Source organism: Leucoraja erinacea, chromosome 8 (genome assembly GCF_028641065.1).
Source record: "Leucoraja erinacea ecotype New England chromosome 8, Leri_hhj_1, whole genome shotgun sequence".
In the NCBI taxonomy this organism is placed as follows: Eukaryota; Metazoa; Chordata; class Chondrichthyes; order Rajiformes; family Rajidae; genus Leucoraja; species Leucoraja erinaceus.
In genome coordinates, this window is record NC_073384.1 from 65,545,947 (window position 1) to 65,569,525 (window position 23,579).

A 23,579-nucleotide genomic window follows, 5' to 3' on the forward strand; every position below is an offset into this window, starting at 1 on the left:
ATAGCAAAAAATCTATCCCATATTTCATTCTCTAGTTTCATCCTGTAGACAATAGCTCAAGCTGGGATATCGCAGCAGCTTCCCAGCACCTTGCCCAAGAGGCCATACTTCATGTGTGAGCTTCGGTAGAAATGCCAGCAAGCTCTCTGACCAGATGGTACATGCCAGCAGAACCTGCTCCTGTCTTCGCCTCATGTTCATACACAAGCACTTTCCACCAGAACGTCACAGAGTAACAATCAGTGCCAGGAACTGTGGCATGTGACCTGTGTGGTCTACATGGCAATTGGTGAACCCATAGCACACCCGCACAGAAATACATCCCTAGATGGTACCACTGCTTATTGTCATACTAACAGGATGTTTTCCACCTCTGTATTGAGTCAATGGAATGCACTTTCAGAGCAGAGTACAAAGTACTAATATGACTAAAAAGTTGGTGTACCCAATTTAGTTTAGTTTATAGATACATCGCAGAAACAGGCCCTTTGGCCCACTGACCAGCGATGCCCACACATTAACACTACCCTACACACATTAGGGATAATTTTACATTTATACCAAGCCATTTCACCTACAATCATGTACGTCTTTGGAGTAATAATAATAATAATAATAATAATAATCTTATTTATATAGCACATTTTTAGTCACCTTGCATTGACCCCAAAGTGCTTCACATAATTACATTACATTTACACACAGGCAAAGGTGGGTGAAGTGTCTTGCCCCAAGGACACAACGACAGTATGCACTCCAAGCGGGATTCGAACCGGCTACCTTCCGGTCGCCAGCCGAACACTTAGCCCATTGCGCCATCTGTCGTGTGGGAGGAAACCGAAAATCTCGGAGAAAACCCACGCGGGTCACGGGGAGAAAGTACAAATTCTGTGCTGACAAGCACCCGTAGTCAGGATCGAACCCGGGACTCTCTGGCGCTGTAAGACAGTAGCTTTACCACCGTGCCACCACTTGAATCTTAAAAAGCACTAAACCTTGCATTTTAATCTTGGTATCTTGCAGAGGTTAATCTTTTGGCATATTTTGAAATTATTCAACCATTGTTTCATATTCTTATCAGAGATTTTAAATTCTGCCATTTAAATCAGTACAAAAAGAAATGAGTAGATTCCAGTGTCAACTGGAAAGTCAATGGTGATGCCTTGAGGATGTCCATATTACAATTGAGGAGGAGCTGGGCATCCTAAAATGTATGAAGGAAAATAAATGTCCAGGGCCTGATCAGATATATCCAAGGACATTGTGAGAAGCTAAAGAAGAAATTAAAAGAGCCATGGCTGAGATATATGAATGATCAGTGGACACAGGTGAGGTGCCAGAAGATTTGAGGGTGGCTGATTTTGTGCCTCTAATAAAGAAAGCCTGCAAAAAAAACATCTGAATTACTGTCCCAAACATTTGTGGTGGGCAAGTTACTGGAGAGGATTCTGAGGGATACATTCATTTGGAAAGACAGGGGTTGATCAGGGATAGTCAGCTTGGTTTGTGCATTGGTGATCACGTCTCATGAGTTTGATCGCGTTTAGTATTAGTTTCGTTTAGCTTACAAGGATGCTTCCCAGGACTCAATGGCCTTACCTTTAGGGAGAGATATGACAGGCTAGGACTAGATTTCTTGGAGTGGAGGAGGCTGAGGGGTGATCTTATAGAGGTGTATTAAAAAGTATTTTTTTCCCAGGGTAGGTGAATCAAGAACTAGGGGGCATAGGTTTAGGATGAGAGACGAAAAATATAACAGGTACCTGGGGGGCAACATTGCTATTTGCTATTTTAACGCAAAGATTAATTAGAATTTTCTAAATGTTAATGCTTCCATCTGAGGAGCATGATGCAATGGCAATGAGTTCACATGCTAATGTCACTGTGGCCATACCTTCTGTTGTTCTTTGTGGAATTGGATGGAGGTTTCGACTTTCTGGTTCAGACGTTGTCCGAATTTGTGAGCTGCTGATTGTTCAGGATTTCCCAGTTTCGAATCTGATGTTAGACATTTCTTGGACTCCAGCAACTGAGCATGAACCTCTGCAATTTTCCCAGCATTTACATGGAAAATGCACCTTCATTTTATTCACATTCATAGAGATCAGTGCAGTGTACATAATGGTAACTGTAACGTTAAGTGCCAGAATGGTGTGATCTGTGTCACGTGATATATTCATTATCTTATCAGTCTCGTGAATATGTGTGTCAGTATGCTCAGTGTACTTTTGTAAAAGAAGACCCACAGTGGCAACGGCTTGTCTGAAAACCTGCGCTTTGTTTCTATCTACATGCCACTGCCGTAATATCTTACAAACAGGATTAAGGGAAAGGAACAAATATAATATAGCCTATAGTTTTTATCTAAAGTCACTTAGGTATTGTATTTAAAATTGTTACGAGCGGACAGCCACAATGGAAATATCATTGGTGTTTCTAACAATTTTTTCCTCTTCTAGGATGTTACTGCTGCATAGTACTTATTCCATTCCCTATCAAATGATAACAGGCCTTGCAACATTACAGTGTTAGGGTCCTGCATCAAAGTACCAACTATATTTCAATAATACATCACCATCTGCCAATAATTATAACATCTTTTTAAAGTTACATGACATAAATCAAGTCTTTCTTTAAAAGTATATTTTTCCTGATGAACTCCTATTTCTTCGCCTTTCTTAAGCTTAAACCACCTAGCTTGGCTTTTCCAAACTAATTTTCAAAATTCACAAAATATTTCAACATAATCCAGTGCAGATTCTTCAAATTCTACATTTGACTTTCCACATTAACAGAAGAAACAAGCACACTGTTGCTTGGACATCTGTTTTAGGCTTTGCTTTTTACCCTGGTAGGTGGAAATAAAGTGGCCTGTGCCTGAGGTAATAACATCAGTGTTGTTTTAAGTAAAGCTAACTTGTTTAAAATAAACGGTACTGAAGGCTGGCACTCTCATTCTGCTGCATTCAGTCAATTGCAGCAAAACTGTCAGGTTAATAACACTTGTGTAATTTTTTCCCCATCTCCTGAAAGATAGGGAGTTGGCCCATAGCTGTGTGGAAGTAATTTATCCATCAACATTTCTGGCAGTTTAATAGGGAGGTGGTCTTAAAATTGATTAATCTGTTTGATTCTCTTATCTGAGTCAAACTGTTAATAGGTGTTACCTTTCTCTTGCAAAGTGAAAGCACTTTTATTTATGATAAGAGAGATGGATAAATGCTACTACGAGTGAAGACATGATTGTGTTAAAATATAACTTGATTTAGGAAGAATTAAGTCTGAATGCAAAAAAATTATTAAGATAATTCAACATTCCTGGTCATCAGGAATTCCTGATAAGACTCAGGATTTAAAGTCATGGTATCGTTATGTATGAAAAGAGAGGTTTTCAAATAACAGTTTGGTATGGTCGATAATTTGGATAATTTCAAAGATAGTTTCATGAATTCATCATTAAAGATTTCTCTAAAATTATTGTAATATCTGGAGATTCTTTTTCCACTGATGCTCCCCATATCCCTAACACAGCATTCAGTATTCTGGTTCTAACAATTGGAGCTTGATAATAAAGATGCATCATTAAATATCTTCCTAAGTACCTTCCAATTAGAGGTATACATTACATTTTCTCATCTGTTTGTTCGAAGTTCCATTAAGCTGGTTTACTGGTTCAGAATGGTGCTTTCACTAAACGTCATGGACACCAAGAGGCTGAAGGTTTTCTGTAGCTCGGCTGAGTTTTTCTTCCAGGAATAGTTTGCCAGTGCCCATAACATGGAGACTAATTCATGTACCAATGCTACTAGAACTCCAAGTATGAATAAACACTGAAGTCCATAACTTACTGTCTGAAATGCATCTACGCTATAATTAACTTTGTGTAAAAGCCATCCCACTCTCTATATACTTGATTCAAACGCATTGAATGAAGTAAAAATGTCCCTTGGAGTCAAGGATAGCTTGTTTCCATTGAAGGTCCATGAATCAAGAGGTGTTGACCGGGCCAATGTGTGTCCCAAATACTCCATTGAAGGGGTCTCTGCCCGAAAGACTGTTTTTCTTTCTGTCTGAAGAAGGGTCTCGGCCCGAAATGTCACCCATTCTTTCTCTCCAGAGATGGTGCCTGTCCCACTGAGTTACTCCAGCTTTTTGTGTCTATCATCTGTTTTTCGTTCCACAAATGTTGCCAAACCTGCCAGAGTGTTTCTAACATTATCTGATTTTATTTCAGATTCCCGACAACTACCATATTTTTCGATTGTCAAAGCTGGGATGGGGCCACTTGACAGAGGGGTGTGCATGTGGCTGAATAGTGGTTTGGGAGGTGGCATCTTCATTTCGTCATTTTCACAGGGCTTCCATGAGGGCCAGATAAAGACATTCCAGCTTCTCAGCGTACGGCTGGCTGCACCTTCTCCATTTTGATCGGTGATACCACAGGGATTCCCACAAAGAGCCCATTTTGCAGCCATTTAAACTCCATGATCATTTAATTCTGACTGGATTAGCTGCCAGAGATTATTTAACAATATTAATGGTGTTAATTATTCCCAACGGAACTATCAGCTCTGAAAATTCACTGCAACAAATGTGGCATGTCACTCTTTTGGATTTTAATTGTTTGAAGTCAGTGACCTTTCAACAGACTTGGAAATATTTTCAACATTCTCCTTTTTGTAATTTTAGGTTCCTTGTTTCTGCAATATCCGCCCATCAATGGTGCACACTTAAAAGAATGAAAGTGTATTTTTTCAAGAATTTCCTTTCTGACTATTTACCTTTCTTTTCTCTCCTTCCCCCTCTCCTTGCCCCCACTCTCTCTCCCCCTCCACTCCCCTTCTCTCCCCTACCGCTCTTTCTCTCTATACTCCCTCCCCCTCTCTCACACACACGTACTGCAAATGTACCTAATGTTACTCTAGGTTTCTTTAGGCAAAAAAGCAAATAGCTTCAGGAGTGCTGTAGATGTACACTCCATACGAACCCATGTATTTCTGTCACTAAATGGAAATCCCTCCAGGTACACAAATCAATTCATCATTTTCTTTATAAACATTTTTTTTGGAGGCTGTGGCAGTGGTCAGAAAGATCAAAACTTTTTTCTGCTCTCTAAATGCCCTTGAGAAGTTGGTAATAAGCTGCCCTCCTGAACTGTGTGTCTTGCTGAATCATCCTGACCTTAAAGTCAATCCTATCGCAGTGTATAGACACAAAACATTGGAGTAAGTGAGCGGGACATGCAGCATCTCTGGAGAGAAGGGTCTCGACCTAAAACGCCACCCATTCCTTCTCTCCAGAGATGCTGCCTGTCCCGCTGAGTTACTCCAGCATTTTGTGTCTATCTTCGGTTTAAACCAGCATCTGCAGTTCCTTCCTGCACATATCACACTGTAGCTGGAGTCACACTTGGGCGGGCCATATAGACTGTAAATCAGACCAGTTCTTCCAACAATCAGTTGTTTCCTTTACTATTACTATTGCTAGTTGGTTGTTCCAACTCTACTTATAAACTGAATTTAAATTACTCAACTGGCCTAGAGATGAGATTGGTATTAATGTCACTAAAACATGAACAAATCTCTGGTTACTAAACAACCTAAAATGTCACGGGCAGCTTTCTAGTATACTTGGCCAACTGCAATAACTATGCTAATATGTCTCTATTCGGAACTTGACCACAATGCAAAAATGATATATTCGTACATGAACAGGTTCAGGAGAGATTCACAAGAATGATGTCAAGACTGGAGAACTTTATTATGAAGAGAGATTGTCTAACGTAGTGAGACAAAATGCTGGAGTAACTCAGTGGGACAGGCAGCATCTCTGGAGAGAAGCAATGGGTGAGGTTTCAGGTCGTGACCCTTCTTCAGACTGAAAGGTCTCGACCCAAAACATCAACCATTCCTTCTCTCCAGCGATGCTGCCTGTCCCGCTGAATCACTCCAGTATTTTGTGTCTATATTTGGTTTAAACCAGCACCTACAGTTCCTTCCTACACATTTCATCTAAGCTGAGTGGTTTTCTTTGGTATGGAGGAAAGTCATAGGGCACCTGATAGGGAGCAGAAGATAAATTCAATCATCATAATAAAGTTAAAAGTGAAAACTTATTTATAGAACGATGTATTTTTATCCAATAGTGGTGGTGACCAGAAACACATTGCCTGTAAGAGTGATCAGGGGAGAAATCCTGAGCACATTTTATACGTACCTAGATGAGCAATTAAAATGGTATATCCACAAGGCCGCAGTCCATCAGTTTGTAGGTGGGAATAGCTTAAATAGCTCTTGCGGTGCTCATCATAGTCTGAATGACCTCTTTACATGCCATTAATTTCCATGATTCAATGAACAGCAAACTGGTGAAAATATTCTGGAAAGGGCTTCTGCTTTAGGGAAAGAAGTGTTTTTGTTTGCCTCTGTTATTATCTTACACTGATGAAATCCAACCAATACAGCTAAATCAGTGCCAGGAGAGCCACTAGCACTTAAACCCGACTTTAATTTCTGCACAGGAACAGAACAGCTGCTGCTGCCATGACTCATGGGCATTTAATATCAGCCTCGAAATGCTGCAATGAACATACATTCTCTTGTAAATCTAAAGTTCCCATGGATCATCGGCTGGAGCTTTGTTTGTTTGTAAAACTATAAATGCTGGACTAAGGCTGCAGCAAACTCCATGGACTTGTTGCTATCTGCCAATCTACAAATTCCAGGGGTTTTTGTTTTGCACTTTAACAACCAGTGTGAGTTTCGCGAGCAATTAGACCTTGTTACATTTGTTTTCATGTTCATCTTGTTGCTATGCTGCATAATGTGTAGCGGATCAAAAATAAATTCACTCCCAATGTCAAAAGTATGGTCGACAGTGTGGAACAGAATATGTTGCTTCCTCATTATAACATGGCCCGCAGGAACAAAGCATTTCTGGTGTTAGAATAAAGTGTACTCTGTAGTTAGCTCCCTAAATAAAGCAGAACCAACAACATGGGAAATGCAGAGCAAACTGTACTAGTTTTATGATTACTAATATCAGGGCACCGTGAAGGCAGCAGGGCAGAATCTTACTTTTATTTAATGCTTCACTTCAGAAAAATAGTTTGTGCCCCTGCTGGACTAACATACAATAAGACTAAGTCCAGTCACCTTTAGTGAGATACCACAGAGGAGATGCCTGCAGTCAAACCAGGGGAGGCACATAAAAGAAAGTGCCATCATGTTGTTTATCATTAAACTAACTTTAATTCCCCCATATAAAATTTCAAATGGAAATCTGGAATTAAAAACAATTTTAGTCTTCGATTTCATGTTGAGAGATATTAGTGTATGAATGCTTAATGTCTCTGTTTGTCTGCTATCTTAATGGAAATGCTGACTTGTTTAAAGCAAACAGTTCAGCAGCATATGTGCACTAATATCAAGCAATGGTATTTCAGAGCGTAAGTGAGAGGTGAGAACAGACCATGACAAATGAGAAATGACATTTTCTCAGTCAGGTTGAGTCTCTCTGGTGCTAATAATAGTTTGTGTGCTCTCAAATTAAACTGAGATTATTTACAAATGGCTCATATGCCACTCACTGTAGTCTATGTGGCACAGGATGAGTGTAGCGTTCCGGTGTGTGAGTGCAACTTATTCCGGTTGATTGGTTGACCTAATTGGGTGGTCAGCACAACATGACTCAAGGAAGAAGCAATTTGTACCCCGAGGTGGACGGTTTCAGATGCGGGTGTACAGTTCTCCTTGCAGCATCTCGTTATCTTGGTAGGAGTCAGGCGTCCTGCCGTTGCTCATTTATGGAGCTGACTCAATAATACTTGGCTCAGGATTCCCTGTGTTTATTTCGCCTTGGGTGTTTGGGTACGTTTAGGGCTGGGAAAAGTGAATTCTGCCTGGTGATTGCTCCAAATGGGCAAAAAGTGAGTCTTTATTAGCAGTTAGCGAGTGTCTCAATAATGACAGAACAATTGCTTGTTGTCGCTCATTAAATTCATCTAATATCATTTGTAATAACATTTTCTACATTATATTTATAGTTGATTGCAATACAAAAAATAATTTGGTGCCTGCTGTATTATGAAAATTATTATGGTTATAATACTGAAATCAATTGCTTTTGTATAATTGAAAATTTTCAATCTGACCATTCAAATACTATTTTAATACTTTCTGTTAATTTTATGTTGAAATATAATCAAAACAATTCTAACCATATAGTGAATAAGTACCGAAATATATTATTTGTGATAGATAGACACAAAATGCTGGAGTAACTCAGTGGATCATACTGCATCTCTGGAGAAAAGGGATGGGTGACAATTCAGGTTTGGACTCTTCTTCAGACTATGTGTGTGACCAGTGACGCGAGAAGAAGTGACTCGACCCAAAACGTCACATTCCTTTTCTCCAGAAATGCTGTCTGTGCCAACGAGTTACTCCAGCATTTTGAACGAATGAATGAATAAGTTTATTGGTCAAGTATGTTCACATACAAGGAATTTGCCTTGGTGCTCCGCTCGCAAGGGACAATATGGCATACAGTGACAATTAAGAATGACACATAAAACATAACACATTAATAATAATACATTATAAATTAAACATGTGAATTATATAAAATACCAGAGCAAAAGGAGGCTACAGATTTTTGGTTATTGAGTAGAGCTACTACTCGTGTAAAAAAGCAGTTTTTATGTCTGGATGTGGCAGCTTTGACAGTCTGGAGTCGCCTTCTAGAGGGAAGTGATTCAAAGAGTTTGTGGCCAGGGTGCGAGGGATCAGATTATCTTACTCGCTCGCTTCCTGGCCCTTGCAGTGTACAGTTTGTCAATGGAGGGAAGGTTGCAGCCAATAACCTTCTCAGCTGATCGGACGATTCGCTGCAGCCTCCAGGTGTAGTGCCTGGTGGCTGAGCCAAACCAGACCATGATGGAGAAGGTGAGGACAGACTCTACGATGGCCATATAGAATTGGACCATCATTGCCCGTGGCAGATTGTGTTTCCTCAGCTGCTGCAGGAACTACATCCTCTGTTGTGCCTTTTTGACTGTGGAGTCTAGTTGTGTGTCTAGCTTTGATTTAAACAAGCATCTGCAGTTCTTTCCTACACACATGCCAGAATGCTCTGTGAACATACTCCCTGGAAAGGATTGAGAAAATATAATCCAGTCAAAGGGAGTACAACATCGGCAGAGACATACCAGAGACCCCACATGCTGGAATCTTTAGCAAAAAACAAACTACTAGAGGAACTTAGTGGGTCAGGCAGCATCAGAAGACTTTTCAGATCAGGGCCATTCTCGAGACTGAAGGGTCTGGAAGGGTCTCGACCAAAATATCATGTCCATTTTCCTTTGCAGATGCTGCCTGACCTGCTGATTTCCTCCAGCAGTTAGCTTTTTGTCAGATATAACACCTTTTACATGAAAGGATGTATACTGCATTTAAAGTGGATACAAAACTTTGTGTTTTGTGAAGAAACAGTATGGGTGAACTCTTAGTTTCAACATTACTGATTGTGGGATCATGCTGTGTGCAGATGGATTGCCATTGCAGTGGAAGCCACACAACAAGGAATTTATGGACTAGGAAGTGATCTTATAAAAGCAAACTCCTTTATTCAGTTCATTTAAGTTACATGCACAGAACATAGACAACAAGGCACAGGAACTGGCCCTGCATCGCACAAAGCTGTCCCAAACACCATGCCAAGTGAATCTCCTCTGCCTGCAAGTGATCAATATTCCTTCATTCCCTGCATATCCATGTGCCTATTCAAGTCAAGTCAAGTCAAGTTTATTTGTCACATACACATACGAGATGTGCAGTGAAATGAAAGTGGCAATGCTCGCGGACTTTTGTGCAAAAGATAAACAACAAAACAACCAAACAAATTATAAAACACAATCATAACACACATATTCTTTTACATAATAAATAATAGAAGGAAAAAACGTTCTGTAGAGTTAGTCCCTGGTGAGATGGGCGTTTACAGTCCGAATTGCCTCTGGGAAGAAACTCCTTCTCAACCTCTCCGTTCTCACTGCATGGCAACGGAGGCGTTTGCCTGACCGTAGCGGCTGGAACAGTCCGTTGCAGGGGTGGAAGAGGTCTCTCATGATTTTGTTTGCTCTGGAGTTGCACCTCCTGTTGTATAGTTCCTGCAGTGGGGTGAGTGAAGTTCCCATAGTGCGTTCGGCCGAACGCACTACTCTCTGCAGAGCCTTCTTGTCCTTGGCAGAGCAATTCCCAAACCAGATGGTAATGTTCCCGGACAAGATGCTTTCCACCGCCGCTGCGTAGAAGCACTGGAGGATCCTCTGAGACACTCTGAATTTCCTCAATTGCCTGAGGTGGTAAAGGCGCTGCCTTGCCTTACTCACCAGTGCTGAGGCGTGTGATGACCATGTCATATCCTCAGAGATGTGGACTCCCAGATATTTAAAACAGTTCACCCTATCCACAGGATCCCCATTTATACTCAATGGAGTGTACGTCCTCGGATGATGTGCCCTCCTAAAGTCCATGATCAGCTCCTTCGTTTTTATGATGTTCAAGAGGAGGCTGTTCTCCTGGCACCAGAGTGCTAGATCAGCCACCTCCTCCCGGTAGGCCTTCTCATCATTGTCTGAGATCAGGCCCACCACCACAGTGTCATCAGCAAACTTAATTATTGAATTGGAGCTGAACCTAGCCACACAGTCATGTGTGTACAGGGAGTACAATAGGGGGCTGAGGACGCAACCCTGGGGCGATCCTGTGCTCAGGGTGAGGGACTTTGATGTATTCCCTCCCATCTTGACTACCTGGGGCCTGGCGGAGATTTCTAAAGCCTCTTAAAAGCCACTGCTTCCACCACCCCTCTGCCAGCACGTTCCAGGCACCCTCCATTCTACATGCATGAACAAGGTGCTCTGCACATTTAGTTTCAACTGTTTTCCAATTACCTTAAAGCTATGCCCTCTAGTCTTTGACATTTTCACCTTAAAAAAAAAATGTTCTTCATCTTACTTTTATAAGACCAACAAACAATTTGGTGGGTCAAGCGGCATCTGTGGCAGGAAAGGAATTGTCAACATTAAGCTTCAACTCCTACATCAGGACTAAGAGTGGAGGTAGCCAGTATACAAAGGAGAGTGGGCAGAGGCACCAGTGGGTGATTAGTGGAGCTAGGAGTGTTGAAGATTGATGAGCAAATGGAGCCAGGAAGGGAACAGAGTTGGGAGACAAAGGCAGGTGGGATGACAGGTGGAGGCAAACAAAATAAGATCAGAATGGCAGATGGAACCAAGCGAAGGGAGGGGAGGGTGGAGGTGAAGACAGCTGCTGGAGGGTGAGAAGCAGGAACACAAAGGTTCCAGTGCAGCAGTCTGATAAATAAGGTCAGTGATAATGGAAGCGGCATTACCAGGGGTGACACGGTGGCACAGCGGTAGAATTGCTGCCTGACAGCGCCAGAGACCCGGGCTCGATCCTGACTACGGGTGCTTGTCTGCACATAGTTTGTACGTTCTCCCTGTGACCGCGTGGGTTTTCACCAGGTGCTCTGGTTTCCTCCCACACTCCAGGTTTATAAGATAATTGGCTTGGTATACTGTACATTGTCCGTCGTGTGTGTAGGATAGAACTGGTGCGTGGAGTGTGCGCGGACTCGGTGGGCCTGTTTCCACGTTGTATCTCTAAACTAAACTAAAAAAAGCTGTCAGAGTAGCGATAAACAGGCACGGAAATCGCTATCAAAATACCGGGGGACGGGGGGACACCATTTTTTGGCGGCCGCGCGCACATGCGCACACTCACACAAACACACGCAAGGCTTCGGAGGATCAATCCAGCGCTAAATGCAGCTCAACTCTGCCTGTCTCACCGGGTTAACCTACAGCCCTGCCTGAACAGCCCATTGCCTGCAGACCAACGTCTCTCTCGTCCAATCGGCGCCCTCGATCAGCAGTCCCACCCCCACTGTCTCGCGAAAAGCGGAGATTTCACCGGGTTTTAAAATCCGGATTACAAAAACTTGGGGAGGGGGGGGCGTGTCCCCCCCTCTCAAAACACGAGGGGGGGGAGGAGAGACATGTCCCCCCTGCCCCCCCCCCCCCCCCTCGGGTTTTCCATCCCTGGCTACAAAGGAAAGATGGAACCATAATGAGATTGGGGGGGGGGGGGGGGGGGAGAGAGAGAGAGAGAGAGGGAGAGAGGGGGGGAGAGAGAGAGAAAGAGGGAGAGAGAAATAAATTCATTGTGATGTCATTGGGTTGAAGCCTACCCAGCCAGAGTATGAGGTCTTGCTCCTCTGGTTTGCGTTAAGCCTTACCCGGGTGGTGGAGATGGCTGTAGATAGAGAGGTCTGTGTGGGAATAGGAAGTGTAGTTGAAACGGCATGCAACAGGGAGCTTGGAATGGCTATTGCAGATGGAATTCAGGCGCTCTCCAAATCGGTCACCTAGTCCATGCTTGGTCTCGCCAATGCAGAGGAGGCCACATTTGGAGCTGTTGAGTTTGGAAGAGGTGTATGTGAACCTCTGCCTCAGCTGGAGGGACTGTTTAAGTTCCTGGAGATGGTGCGGGAAGAGGTTTTAGAAGCCATGGAAGGTTTTAACTTAAAAGCACATGTTTGGGGTTATGGGGAGAAAGCAGGAAAATGTTAGCAGGGAGAGATAGACGGCTATGATTGATGGCAGAGTAGACTTGATGGGCCGAATGGTCGAATTCTGCTCCTATCACTTATGACCTTATGGCGGAGATGGGGAAATTAGGAGGAAGTGATGAAATCTTGACAGACAGGGTGGGAAGCAGTGTAGTCTAAGTCGCGGTGAGAGTCCTAAACATTTAGTGATCAGTCACTTTAATGCTCCATCACACTCTCACTCTCTATCCTTGGTCAACTACGTAGAGTGTCATCAAGTAATTCAGCACAAAACCAACACCTTTAGCCCACTGAGTCTACACTGACTATTAACCACCCATTTACACTAATCCCACATTGATCGCATTTTTTCACTCCCCACATTCTCATCAACATCCCCCACCTAGATTCTACCATCAGTTAGAAGGTTTGGGGAAACTTACAGTGGCCAATTATCCCAAGAACGCATATTTCTTTGGAATGTGGGAGAAAACTGGAGGAAATGCGTATGGTGACAAGGGGAAGACTGCAAACTACACACAGACAGCAGCCGAGACCAGGATTGAACTGTGCCACTGTGCTGAAGATAAGAAGCCCAGTGTAAACTCAAGGAACAGCATTTCATCTTTGAACTCAACATCCAGTGCAGCCTCTGGATGTTGAATTCAACAACTTCAGCTAATGACTACTGTGAGCAGTTCTGAACACACGCTTTAAGAAGGATATAGAGTTCTGAAAATGGAAAACAAGCACCTCCTAGTGAATGGGTGAAATATAAAAAATAATAAAAGGATATAAAGCAGTTAGTTGGAGCTTCAAAGAAAATATGCTTCCAAGGGGTATCAAATTCAAGTAAATATATTTACAATTATGTTAATGTGGAAAAATGTGAAGGAGTCTTCCCTTATAAACAGAGGGTAGTAATCTAGGAGATGAAATATTGTAAGGTCTGTTCTAACCACATGGTTGAACTCAAGGGGTCATAAATGATATTACGATTAGGCCATTCCGCCCATCAAGTCTACTCCGCCATTCAATCATGGCTGATAATATCTCTCCCTCCCAACCCCATTCTCCCCATTACCTCTGACACCCATACTAATCAAGAATCTATCTATCTCTACCTTAACAATAGCCATTGACTTGCTCTCCACAGCCTTCTGTGTCAATGAATTCCACAGATTCACCAACCTCTGACTAAAGAAATTCCTCCTCTACTTCCTAAAGACTCGTCCTTTAATTCTGAGTCTATGACCTCTGGTCCTAGCCTCTCCCTCTAGTGGAAACATCCTCTCCACATCCACTCTATCCAAGCCTTTCACTATTTTGTACGTTTCAATGAGGTCCCCCCATCATTCTTCTAAACTCCAGCGAGTACAGGCCCAATGCTGTCAAACAAATCATCATATGTTAACCCACTCATTGCTGGGATCATTCTTGTAAACCTCCTCGGGACCCTCTCCAGAGCCAGCACATCCTTCCTCAGATTATGGTGCCCAAAATTGCTCTCAATATCCTAAATGGGTGGAATAGGCTACCAATGTTCCAATCAATGTTTTACCCATGTGTTTCTACAGCTACCTCATCTGATTTGGATGGGGTTACAGGGGAAAGGAGGCAGAAATTCTAAACAAAAATGGGAAATAAAATCCCATCAAGGCAGGTTGATATAAATCAAAGAAAAAGGAGAAAGCTAATAAAAGATCATAATACTTAAAGAGGACAGAAAAATGAACAATGAAAGTAATGATTTCACAGCAGGGGATGAGTCAGTTGAGCGAAGCCTGTGTTGGTTAATATTACTGATGAAGTTTACTCTGTTCACAATTCAATTTATACGCCTGAACTGGATACAATCTGTTTATCCTGCATCACAAAGATTGCAGTTTATGACATTGAGACTCTTGCCTTTTATCATGTCCACCATTTTGCTATCATTCTGATATTGCAAAATGCTACCGAATATTAAAAAATTCTGAAACACAATTTTCATAAGACTTTGATATGGATTCCTTAATTTCTAATATTAGTAAAATTGAGATTTTTATATACACTCAGTTACACAACATAGATTTGCCTCAAAGGAAATGAGCTTCTATTTCTGCTTAAATATCCGTGCAGTTTATTTACAAGCAATGGAACCTAATTAACAAGCAAACTACGCTGCATTTTCGAGAACGTCAAGAACAAATGATTTTAAAATGTTTTATTAACTTTCTCTGTGCAATTATAGTAGGGGAAGTGAATTTTTAATGTACATATAAGCATTTAAAGAATAATTTAAGTTGTATTAACAATATGGGCAAAATTAAGTTCCAGAGCTAATATCTAACATTTACCAGATTATTTGTATGATAAATAAAAACAGCAAAATTAATTATGTTTTCAATTAAATGCTACAAACTAGGGAAAAAAACTTTGATTAGTTTACAGGTTTAGATGGAACATTATTTATGGAGTGTGCCCAGTCTCATAGGTGAAATTTTTGTAACGGCTTAATTCATTATTATAAAGTAATTGTTGGTACACCTCATTTAGGGGGTGAGAGGGGCATGTTATCCATCTAAATGTACTACATTTCTTGCTTGATTTAAACTGCATTAAGTATGGTGGCGACAGGCATGTAATACTGAGGTTTGTGAAAAGTGTCACACTCTGAGGCAGCAGCAGCAGCAGCAGCAGCAGCAGCAAGAGCTCCAGGGTTTCAACATTCCTTTGGAAGTTCTGGCAGAGGAGGGCAACAGGAGGCAAGGAACTTCTATCTTTTGGGCAATAGGAATATTTCCAGTCATGTGGGTAGAGGTTGCACGCTACTGTTACACGCTACTGTTGCTACTGTGAATTATTCCCAAGACAATACGAGATATTTGAAGCTACTAAGTTTTCTTTGTCATTGCTCTACGAGTAGTCTTCAACTACTATTCAACAACTAACATTTACCAATATTAATTGGCCATTTCCATCCATAATTATCATTATTTCCACTGAAAATCCCAAACTATTTATCAGTTCCCCATACCATAATTCTGCATCTGCCATACGCTTAACGCTGCAACTTCATTCATCTATCCATGTGGTGCTGTTTAAGAAGAGACAGAGGCCTAACTGTTTGGAGCCATGATGAAGTTCTCTGCTGCTTGAAGAAGAACACACGCCATAGTGATGTTCTCCAGTTCCTGCTGCAACATGTAGCTCAGGTGCATGGATAGCAGCCACCTTCCGCCCTGCTCCTCGGGAAGTCGCCATGCATTCCACACACTGTTCTCTTGCACTCCGAGATCATTACTCCATTCTTTGCTGCAAGGAGAAACCCTTGTTCAGCAACTGTAATCGGGACAAATCAGTGAAACAACTGCTCCTCAACTTCTCTGGCTGTAAAATCCAACTGCACAGTTTGTGCCTGTTGTTTATTCACCACAGATGATGCATGGGTCCCAATAAGGTCCCCAAGCATGCAAGCTCATTTGTGGCAGAAGTCATATTGTTCAGGCCATCAACACATGCACAGTTAAAGCCCAGCAGGAGCATGCAGAGTATGCACACTTCAAAATCAATCAGTGGGCAATGCTAATTTGACAACAGTGCTGCCAAATTGGAGCTCAGTGCTCCAGCTAATGCCCTCCCTTAAACACACACAGCTGATTATGCATTCAGCAGCAGGAAAGGACACCAGCAGTGCTATTTAAAAGGATAATCCAATGCTTGCTGGATAATTGGTGATGCAGGAGCCGCACAACAACTCAGAGTTGTGCGCTGACCAAAAAGAATCCCACTCTCTCAACGTCCAGCTAATTAGTGAGAGAAGGCATTAGTCACTTGCCCTGGCAACAACATCTAAATCCTTGTTCTACAGCAGTCCACCATGTCTCCCGCATTTGATCCACTAGAAACCAAAGAATGGCGACTGAATGATCAGTCAATAGCTATCTGTCATAATATGGGTCTTGACTCTCTGACATATAAAAGACACAATGTGACTTTAAAGTCAAGTATGGACATGCTCAAGTACCTGTCCATACTGCAGAAAGATCCTATCGTCCTCAGTGGCCTAGTGCGAGGATTAATGATGTATATGGTATAATCTCAGCTCTCAGTTAGTAATTGCTGATTACACAGGCACGCATGTCTTAGTGCAGAGTTCCCAGAGGACGGTTCACCCAGCAAGCCTTCAGCCTTAATCGTTGGGCAAGTTGATAATGTATGATGTCATCTAGAGCAACTCGATCACCACAATAACTTCACTGAAACTGGTTGGCTGCCAATGCTTGTCCAAAAAAGTAATTTAGAAGCACCCACGGAGTTTGGCAGATCAACGCTGGGTGATACCATTCTCAGATCATTAACAAAGGAGGAGTTCACCATGGGTCACACCGCCTTAAGTTTCTCCAGCATACAAAAATCACCAATCATTAGAATTTGGGCCTTGTCACCATTTATAAAGTGATCAACCATCCAGCATTAGGATCAGCTGAATATTCCTGATTGACAGAGGTAGTTGGGTAATTGAGTGACATGGCTAATACTGCGTTGAGCAACGACTGAGATTAGTAGATGCGCCATGTGACATAGAAACATAGAAATTAGGTGCAGGAGTAGGCCATTTGGCCCTTCGAGCCTGCACCGCCATTCAATATGATCATGGCTGATCATCCAACTCAGTATCCTGTTCCTGCCTTCTCTCCATTCCCCCTGATCCCTTTAGCCACAAGGGCCACATCTAACTCCCTCTTAAATATAGCCAATGAACTGGCCTCAACTACCTTCTGTGGCAGAGAATTCCAGAGATTCACCACTGTGTGAAAAAAGTTTTCCTCATCTCGGTCCTAAAAGATTTCCCCCTTATCCTTAAACTATGACCCCTTGTTCTGGACTTCCCCAACATCGGGAACAATCTTCCTGCATCAAGCCTGTCCAACCCCTTAAGAATTTTGTAAGTTTCTATAAGATCCCCCCTCAATCTTCTAAATTCTAGCGAGTACAAACCGAGTCTATCCAGTCTTTCTTCATATGAAAGTCCTGACATCCCAGGAATCAGTCTGGTGAACCTTCTCTGTACTCCCTCTATGGCAAAATGTCTTTCCTCAGATTAGGAGACCAAAACTGTACGCAATACTCCAGGTGTGGTCTCACCAAGACCCTGTACAACTGCAGTAGAACCTCCCTGCTCCTATACTCAAATCCTTTTGCTATGAATGGCATTAAACGACATTGACCATTCATGGCATGTCTTTGAACTGCATTGCATTGAGGTCCATGTGTCATAACATTGATCTCGGCAGATGTCTCCACCCATCATGTCTGTGGGGCCACCTCGTCCATTCTGGATGCATAACCACTACCTTGTTTGCACTTCCTGCACCATAGCCTTCAGGGCAATACTGCAAAAATACTAGAAACCAATCATACTTTGCTTAACTCAAACGTCTCCACGTTCAGAATGATTGCAGAATACCAGCAACTATGGCTACAATTCAGCCGTTTCTCTAAGAGGTGCGGAGGAAGCTTATGTGATGATGGACAAGAATTTATTATGGCCATTAGTGGTGGTTAGCCAACAGACAGTGCTGTTAGTGCTGAGAACATGCAGAAGCTAAATAAAGGAGCCTGCAAAACACAGTTGGCATCCTATATGCTTTGGAAACAACTTGTGCGAGTTACAATCACCATCCCTTGTCAACTTTAAGGTTATTTTCCATTGTGAGGTTTTTACCAGCCAAGCAGTATTCAACATTGGCCAGGAGAACTAAATAATCTCCCACAGAAAGTCTTGATATAAACCTCCACTGCACGTTTTGTGGAGGTAACATCACGAGTAAACAAAGTTTGTTGTGCATTTAAACATCAAACTCCTGAAACGGCGCAGAAACAGGTCCTTCGGTCTGTGTTGCCATCCCCAGCCATCCCCACACACTAATGCTATCCTACACACACTAGAGACGATTTACAATTATACCAAGCCATTAATCTACAAATGTCTGTAGTGTGGGAGGAAATTGGGGATCCCAGAGAAAACCCACACAGGTCACGGAGAGAACGTACAAACTCCGTAAAGACAGCACCTGTAGTCAGGATTGAACCCGGGTCTTTGGCGCTGTAAGGCAGCAACTTTATTGTTGCGCTACTGTGCAACCCCTTACTTAGAAACATAGAAACATACAAAAAGATGTGCAAGAGTAGGCCATTCGAGCCAGCACCGTCATCCACCCTAAAAACTCATTTTTATTCTCTGGCTTTCGACACTGGCTGAGACATTGCTCCTGTTTTTAGTGCTTTTAATGTCTTTTAATTTTTACTGTTTTATAGTCCTTTTTTACGGTTTTTAATGGTTTGTAATAACTTCTTGTCCATGAGTTCTCATGTACAGCACTTTGTGGCAACTGCAGTTGTTTAAAGTGCTTTATAAATAAAGTTATTATTATTATTATTATATTATGCAATATGATCATGGCTGATCATCTAAAATCAGTACCCTGTTCCTGCTTTTTTCCCATATCCCTTGATTACTTTCGCCCTAGGAGCTAAATCTAACTCTCTCTTGAAAACATCCAGTGACTTGCATTGAAAGTATTCACAAATTTCTATGTGTTTGCCAAATGGTGAGAGAAGCATTGTGGCAATGCCTGCTAACAGGCATATTAAAAACTCTCTGAATTAAATTGGTTGACATTCAGACTGGACCATGGGAATGCATTCATAACTGTGGAAAGCAATTTTACTTTTTTTTTGCCAGGAGTGAGTGGAAATCATTTTTTTATTTCATCATATGTAATTAATTTTAAAAATTCAGTCTCTGGAATGTTCCTCTTCTATAGCTGTCATTGTCCTGAGCAGTAAACTCTCTGTCAAAAAAGAATAGCCTATAATTTCCAGGTTTCAACCATTCCGACATTTTTAGATAATTTTGTTCTTTTTCATACATGATAAAGCTCTTAAGTTTCTATTCCTTGAACGTTAACATTTTAAATGGCACTTCTTCGGTTCTGAAACATTAAGATTTTTAGTATTTTGACCTCGTTATCCATGTTGAAGTAAAAGAGCTGTATATCTACAATGGGAAATATTATCACGCAAAAACCCTGTAAATTACTGCTTCTCACCATCCATATCCAGTCTCCATTATGTCTGGACATAGCACATTAACTGGCTCATTATCTGCTTCAAAACATATGGGCTTGCGTTTGGGTGGGTCACTCTCGATGATATCTTCAGGTGCTTGGCTAATCGTTACAATTAAATGCTCCCATTCTCAAGACCAGGTAGAGAAAATGATGCCACAACCTTGGAAAATGGGTGTCAGATGCTTTGACAAAGACTAAGCAGGGGGATTTCAACTACTACAATGCCTTGATCCTAATAAAAGGAATACCCACTGAACAATTAAAAATAAATTGCTATTCTATAGTTAAAATAAATTCCTTTGCTCTGTGTTGCCTGATCAGCAATAAAGCCTATGGTAGGGAGAAATATAAGAAATCTGCCAATGTGTCCACTAGTCACCAGCTTCACACATTAAACAAAGATCGATCTTTCAGTTATTTGATTGAAATTAACCAGGCTTCCTTAAAGACATCAGTCTGAAGAAGGGTTTCGGCCCGAAACGTCACCTATTTCTTTCGCTCCATAGATGCTGCTGCACCCGCTGAGTTTCTCCAGCATTTTTGTGTACCTTCGATCTTCCAGCATCTGCAGTTCCTTCTTTAACACATTCCTTAAAGAGTTCATTGATTGTGATATTTAAAAAAAATACATACTGAATCCAAAATTATTTCACTAGATAAAGTAAGTCTGCATTCACTCAATTTGAAGAGCATTTTGCCCCCAATGCTTCAGCAATATTATTCATCTAGCAATGATGGAGAATTCCAGCGTCTATAGTCTGTTGTCTCTGGATCCAATTGAGAGTCATGGAGTTGGAAAATTGAAGTCTCCACTTGAAATACAATTGTTTGTTGAAGGCAGTATCTTCTAGGAGAATAATGTTTGCAGGTGCATTTTTGTGTTTGTGTAATTGTATCTTAAAATACCTACCTTTCTCTTGTGCTAATCTTAAGTTAAATAATAAAATTTCAGCATTAATCTTTCGCTGACTCTGCAGTCCAAATAATACAGAATGCTTTGTGCTTATTTGTTGCATTTCTCTGCGGTGTGTCTACAACTACCATCCGGATCAAAACTAAATGCCCACATTGTCGTGAAGTTCTGCCCTCCCAACGAGCATACAGCCTTGTATAGTAATCCTATCACAAGGTTACTTTTACCAATGCAATAGGATCAATTAATTGCCATGCAAAAAAAACTTGCTTGCCTCTAACAATTTGTGTAATGGTTTTCCCATTATTGTACAGGAGGTAAACAATTGAGAGAAAAATTGGGTGCACTTACCCCCTACTTGTAACCACATTCTTGTTCTTGACAACACCATCAGAGTCTCTTGCCTTGGAAGTTATCTGCTTAATCCACTCTGGATAAGGGTGAAAGCAGAGATTCCAAGGATTCGACAACAGTGGAATCCAAAACAAATAGTTCGGGGAACACTGAGCTGGTCAGGCAATATCTGTGGAAATAGAGTTCAAGGTAATGATTCAGATCACACAATGAACTGTTTTTAATCCTGAAGGCACTTGAAATATGATGGAAGAGAATAGTGCAGTGAACCACACTGACAAAGGAAGACAGAAAAATCTGCAGATGCTGGAATGTTACGTGATTGAACACGATAGAGCAGATGTTCTGAGTGGGTTTATGACAATAGTTTGAAAAGAATGAGGTTCGGTCTCTTTGCCAAGGGAACGATTAAAAATTATCATCTATCAATGGAGCCTGGAGGAAAAAGTAAATAATCAATAATTGGATAGGGAAAGGATCAAGAACACAAAAAGTGGGCCATTGGAAGATGTTGATCAAGGAGATTGCACTGGGAGATGGGAGAAAGCTACGGTGACCTTTGCAACTGAAACTTTCCACTGAATTATTAAAGTATGCTTTATGTTGGTGTGAGCATATTAAAATGTTAATTCTTAACCCCACAAGCTTTCAAGAAGTGGCAGAGGGCATAAGATGGACTCTACACAAAATGCTGCACAATCTGGCATAGAATGTTGAGAAATTCAGTAACAATGATGTGCCCTGACATACAGGATCATAATTTCCCCAATAATCATTAATAAAAAAAAACGTAAGAGTCGGCAGTCTGCATAATACCCCCATTTGTGCCTTGCTTGGCATCTCATTTCAATAAAATACTCTTAAGAGCTTAAAAAGTCCTTCATAACCTTAATTTCTCTCAACTCAAACAATCTGGGATCATCTAGGTGACATTATAAAGCTGTAAAATAGTGAGTGCACTTATAATTTCAGTTCCTTGGAGATGCATCCCTTTTTCTATATGATATAACATACAATTAAATTCACCGTGTGCCCTTCTTACTGTACTTCAGCAGGGAAAATAATTAAACTGTTTCTCTGGAGGTTTTCTACAAAACCTTACACGTCAAAGCTAGAGACTCTTTTGACCACTATTTTTAGTACATCAGTTAAGAAGGTTCCTACTTCAAGTTACTGAGTATGCCATTTTAACAAAAATTATCAATTCAGTTAAAATGAGTTAACAATGTTGTATCCCATCCAACAATTCTTTGAAACAGTGGATAGAAACAAATGAATCAGTCCACTAAAATTAGTTGAAAGATGATTGTAAAACTACTTTGATGTTTCCTGACGTTGTTGCATATCTGCTCTTGTTATCAGCCACGTTATTTGCTGCAATGTATTTGCTGTTGCCCTAAGTGAAGGAAAAATAACATTTATACGTATTTAATATGCCGGTGTGAGGTGTTTGGACTTTACTTCATTTTATAAATTTTTGATTCTAAGGTATTTTAGAAGCTTCTGCTTAGTTATGGGGCAGTGTCTTCTGAAATCCTGCTAATCATTTGCCAATCAATCCACTTTCAAATGGACAGCTGTACTTATAGCAATGCATTGTGTACAGCTACCATGGCAATGCAAGTTCCCTCTGGCTCAATAACAAAGGAATTCAACAAAAAAAGTATTCATTTTCAGATCCATATACACTGTACATATGTGTACATGACCTGGACAATGGTCTTGTTGAGTCTCATTGTACTCGTTTTCATCGAGCACAGCTAATAATGGCCTATTTCCCTTATCATTGTTACATTTTTGCATATCTTTCATTCATTTGTTCTATATCTCTCTACATCACAGTCTACATCTATCGTTTCATTTTCCCCTGACTCTCAGTCTGAAGAAGGGTCTTGACCCGAAACGTCACCCTTTTAGATCATAAGATCATGTGATAGGAGCAGAATTAGGCCAATCGGCCCATCAAGTCTACTCTGCCATTCAATCGTGCCTGATCTATCTCCCCCTCCTAATTCCATTATCCTGCCTTCTCCCAAAACCCGCTGATGCCCATAATAATCAAGAATCTATCTATCTCTGCCTTAAATATATCCACTGATGGTCTCCAGAGCCTTCTGTGGCAAAGAATCCCACAGAATCACCACCCTCTTACTAAAGAAATTCCTCATCTCATTCTTAAAAGATGTCCTTTAATTCTGAGGCTATGACCTCTAGTCCTAGACTCTCCCACTAGTGGAAACAACCTCTCCACATCCACTCTATTACTACTACCAAAATGCATGACTCTACACTTTCCTACACTATAATCCATCTGCCACTTCTCTGCCCACTCTCCCAACCTATCATAGTGCTTCTGCAGAGTCTCTGCTTTCTCTACACTACCTGCCCATCCACCTATTTTCATATCATCCGCAAACTTGGCCACAAAGCCTTCAACCCCCTCGTCCGAATCATTAATATACAACGTGAAGAGCTGCGGCCCCAGCACCGAGCCCTGCGGAACTCTGTTAGTCACTGACAGCCAACCAGAAAAAGCCGCCTTTATTGCCACTCTTTGTCTT

General features: G+C 41.4%; 1 long non-coding RNA gene across 2 annotated transcripts in view; it reads right to left on the bottom strand.

The window, feature by feature from the left end:
• LOC129699794 (uncharacterized) overlaps positions 1–23,579 on the bottom strand; it is a 42,325-nt gene that overhangs the window by 16,547 nt on the left and 2,199 nt on the right. For both annotated transcript variants that reach the window (XR_008723936.1, XR_008723937.1), the window contains exon 2: positions 21,016–21,187. This is a non-coding gene — a long non-coding RNA (uncharacterized LOC129699794). The remainder of the gene's footprint in view (positions 1–21,015; positions 21,188–23,579) is intronic.